Source organism: Anguilla anguilla, chromosome 4, assembly GCF_013347855.1.
Source record: "Anguilla anguilla isolate fAngAng1 chromosome 4, fAngAng1.pri, whole genome shotgun sequence".
Classification (NCBI taxonomy): domain Eukaryota; kingdom Metazoa; phylum Chordata; class Actinopteri; order Anguilliformes; family Anguillidae; genus Anguilla; species Anguilla anguilla.
In genome coordinates, this window is record NC_049204.1 from 37,589,163 (window position 1) to 37,593,863 (window position 4,701).

The 4,701-nt window shown below is 39.8% G+C and overlaps 1 pseudogene; it reads right to left on the reverse strand.

Moving 5' to 3' along the window:
• Positions 1 to 1,901: 1,901 nt before the first annotated feature.
• Positions 1,902 to 3,624, reverse strand: LOC118225292 (annotated as a pseudogene).
• Between the last annotated feature and the right edge of the window lie 1,077 nt (positions 3,625 to 4,701).

Here is a 4,701-nt window from a genome sequence, read left to right on the forward strand (position 1 = left end):
AAAGAGCAATATGATGATTGTTAGATGTGAAGGGGACAGGAAATTAGTATCTGAAGAAAAACAAAAAAAAACGTTTTCAATGTACAAAAATGCCAAGTTAATCACACATACAAAGCACCATCTATAAGTCATTCAGACTTGCAAATCTAGGCCTGCGACTAAAAGTACTGATATCAAAATTAGGCCAAGTTACAAGAAATAATATTGGTTATCTTAGCTCACAAATTTAGCATGGCGTATTCCAAAGCAATACTGCTACCCAATTATCCCTAAATTATTTTAAAAGCTACCCAACCTTGGCCCCAAGGTTGGAAAGCTTTTGTATAAAAATCTGTTCTTCTATCAAGAAGTCTTCCCCCACCCTATAGGAACTGCTATCACTGTTTATAGCTGCAACTCAGCCAGCTCAGTAATTCACCTGCATTTATTTCAATCTGGAAAAATGAATTCACTACAGCATGCATGCTGTCTAGCTGACATTAAGTGTAACCACCTTTGTAACAGAGCTAACAAAGTTGCTATCTACTTTGACAAGGTTATGAACTTTATAAAAAAGTCATTCACTTTACAAGTATATTAGCTAGCTATGATGGACTTATGGCCTGCTAATGTTACGTATTCCATGCGCAATTCTGTGTTTACATCCAAATTCTAACTAAATTTCCAGGGGAGTATTAAAGGAAGCAGGATTACTGAGGTAGCTGGATAACTGGAGTAAAACCCATAATAGCTCTTTTTCAGTCCATGTTGCAGATTTGGGAGGGTTTTTAGTTTTACTCAGTGCAGTTATCCAGCAAACTCAGTAATTCTGCTCCATGAAACAGAGCCTAGAATAGCTAAATATTAAACTAGGAAAAACACAAAATGGCAGGGGCTCTACCATAGGATGTTCCCACCCGCTATGGGGTGCACTCAGTGTAAAGACCGTTATAACACTGCCTACTTACTGTTACCAACCATCCATCCATCCATCCATCCATTATCTATACCCGCTTATTCTGAGCAGGGTCGTGGGGGGTGCTGGAGCCTATCCCAGCATGCACTGGGCGAGAGGCAGGAATACACTGTGGACAGGCCACCAACCTATCACAGGGCACACACACCATTCACTCATACAGTTATACCTATGGGCAATTTAGAGTCTCCAATTCGCCTACCTGCATGTCTTTGGACTGTGGGAGGAAACCGGAGCACCCGGAGGAAACCCACGCGGACACAGGGAGAACATGCAAACTCCACAGAGAAAGGCCCCAAACCGAGATTCAAACCCACGACCTTCTTGCTGTGAGGCAACGTGAAAATTTCTATATCTCCGAGCACCTTACCTTTTTGCTTTACATTTTGCTTGTAGCACTCGAGGGTGTGTTCTCAACGGAGGTTTGGGTGGGCTTGAGGAAAAAGGAGGTGTGAATGAGGTTTACAAACACAGAATCTACAAGGTCTGCAAAATCCTACATATTATACCTTGAAATAGTCATATTAAATAGTTATTGCTGCACAGCTCATTACATTGTGGGTTTTAACTGGACATTATAGCTTATTCAAACTGAATGGCATTGAAAAAATCACATTTTATTGTTCTACAATGATTTAGAAACAATTGCACATTTTCATAATGTCCTGTAATAAAGATATTGAACAAAGACATGAAAATACAAATAGAAAAAAAAAATACAAATGTTAAATCATTAAATGGAGCAGTGGTGCTACCATGTGTGGCCTGCACAGCCAATAATATATTCCAAGGCATGGAGGCTATTAGCATCTAGAATTCTGCAGGACTGATGCCACTATTCCATGGTTATCTCACACTTATTGCAGAGCCACCAGAATCCTTAACTGTTTTTTTCCCTACACAACTGTTTTTCCTACCTGTAACATCATAATTAGGAAGACTGATGTCAGAATAATCCATTCTGAAAGTCAGCGACATCAGGTTCAAATTTCATTTCCAAGCTACAATTCCCATTCACACTAACACATTGTGAAACCCGAATTTGGTTATTTGATGAAAATGTGAACTGTGATTGTCCATCTTCAACCATATTAGGTCCATAATCAAATTCAGGATTATCATAAGTGCTCACTGACCCAGCATCAGTTTCTTTATTTTCATTGTTGACTTTTTCTGAACAGGTGCAGATTTCAAAGAAAGTCAGAAAAACAGGAATGAAAGCAATTCCATGCACTGCCCCAAACAAGATGACCAGGAACAGGATTTTGAAGATGGTTCTGAATATGTAACTCTGTGATGCTGATAGCACCAACACCCCCAGTATGGTAGAAACAGCTCCCTGAACTATGGGATACCCCAGGGTGTAGAGTGCATCAATTACCTTTCATTGGGTTTATCTTTACCGCTTGAGACAAGGCATAAGAAATGTGTGCAGAGCAGTCCACAGAAAAGCCAATGCAGATAACCAGATTGATCATGGATATGGAATCAAGATTAACATCCCACAAGGTCATGAAGCCAACAACACCCACAATGACAAAAGCAATGGCAAAGGTTACCCAAAGCGAGCAGAGAGGGTTTGGAATCAGCAAGAGGGATATGACCAGCATGGCTGCTGTGGCCACTAAAATATTCTGAATAGTATTACTACTATGACAACATACTGGTCACAATAGATGAATGCAGGGTGATGAACCATAAAAGAATAATTCTTATTATTATCAGAACAATTTGCTGCAACCGCTCTTCGCTTATTCAACATGTTCTTTTCTTTATCACCATCATCTGTATTTATTGTCTGGATAAAAAACCGGGAGGCATAAATCTTGTCATTGGTGAAGTTAACATCTTGCTTAAAGTAAGTTTTTTCTAAAAATCCAAGTAAGTGGGATTTAAATTCAGTTTCATTATTTATATTACATATGGATTTTACATACTCTTCATAAACATTTAGCGAAGACACAAATAAGCTTCAGTCAACAAATGGTAGACTTTGAAATATTTCCAAACTTGAGTTGAGAGCTGCTCGTTCTGTTTTGCTCCAATATTGACATTCACCATTTAAAATCACGGTAACACTTGGACCATATGTACTACAGTACAACTTTTCATCACTGTAACACTTAATAACATAAGAATTGTCAGGGTCCAGATTTCGGAGGTCTATTCCCTCTTTTGTCTGGATACATCTGTAAATACTGCCAGCCAAGTAAGTAGCATAAAGCAGGGTCAGTAAAACTTTGCTCCATGATTTGGTCAAGAAGGGTCCACAGTAATCCTTAAAAAGTCCACTTATCGGATGTCCATTTACTGGTTCTACATCATCATTCTTTTTCTTACATAATTTACTTTCACATTTATATCTTCCTTTGGGGTATTGGAATTCAGCCTTCCTGCAGGTCAGCCAGTGCACTTTCTTCTCTCCTTCCATTCAGTGCCATGAAGGCACCAAAGAAAGTGATGTTGTATATACAACAGAACAGGATAGCTGTGGCAGTGTAAAGGCAGAAAGACTGCACTGAGCGGAACTGTGTCATGAGACCAATGTAGAAAGCCAAGATGTCCGTCAGCGTGGTGATGGTGATAGAGATGGCTGCCTTTTTGTATGTGTCTGCCAGACGCTTCTCAACACTGTCGCAAACATTGCTCTGCTGCCAGGCGGAAATCATGATGAACATGTCATCAACACCAATCCCTTGGAAAGAAGAACAGCGGTTGTATTAGTATTCATGCAGAATTCATTTTAATAATTGATGATTCATCAGTCTTTGATGTGAATAGCTATGTTAAACTGTGGTAAGGCAGACTCATGAAAATCAGTATTGTGAGGCAATAATAGGCAGATCCATCACTCAAGCTTGTCCAGCACTTCCATTCTGTAAGCATTGTTGAAGCACTAGGTATTTTCTCAGTGTAATTTTCTTGTTTTGATTTGGTTGTGTAACATGCTCAATACTGTATACATCTGTTCTATTTCACATAGGGCCTACGCTAGTCATACTAATGGGATATGCTTCCACTTGGCGGCAGGATGAGTTCAAATATGACATTTCTGAAACAGGTTTGACAAGCCTGTTTTCATGGCACAGGGTTAACTGTTTGCATCTTTTCTGTCTGCTGTTAGCCCCTGCCATTTGCTTGCCTATTTGCCTCAGCTGTGATGCCAGCCTCTTCTCCCGATACCCTTGCTAGGCTGAGACTCTGGTCCAGATTTACTAAAGGATTGCGATTGTAACAAAGGGAGTTGCTACAAGGTAGCAATATCTATGTTGAATTTGCTAAACAGTCGCAATGGGTATAAACTAGGATGTATTTTGTGGGGACTATGTCATACCGGGACTTTCATTTTGATGCATAGTTAAATGTGTTCGTGCATATGTATACCTGGAGTGAACATGCTAAAACAGGGTGGAGATTATGCAAATCAGGCAAATTAAGTATTCTGTCTAATTTACTAAACCTAAAGTGTGTGGACACCTGACTTCCAACATCTCATCCAATATTATGGGCTGTTGGGGAAGTACAGAACAGTCTAGAAGATTACAGTAACATTTGCCTTCACTGGAACTAAGGGGCCTAGCCCAAACCAAGAAAAACAGCCCCAGACCTAGGGGTGTCCAGATACATTTGGTTTGTATGTGCTGCTGTCAGTTGGGCATCTTCAGATACCTTTGCTAGGTTTTATCTAGTGAATGCTGCATCACCTCACAGAGTGATTCAAACTAAGATCTGAATCAAAGATGTAA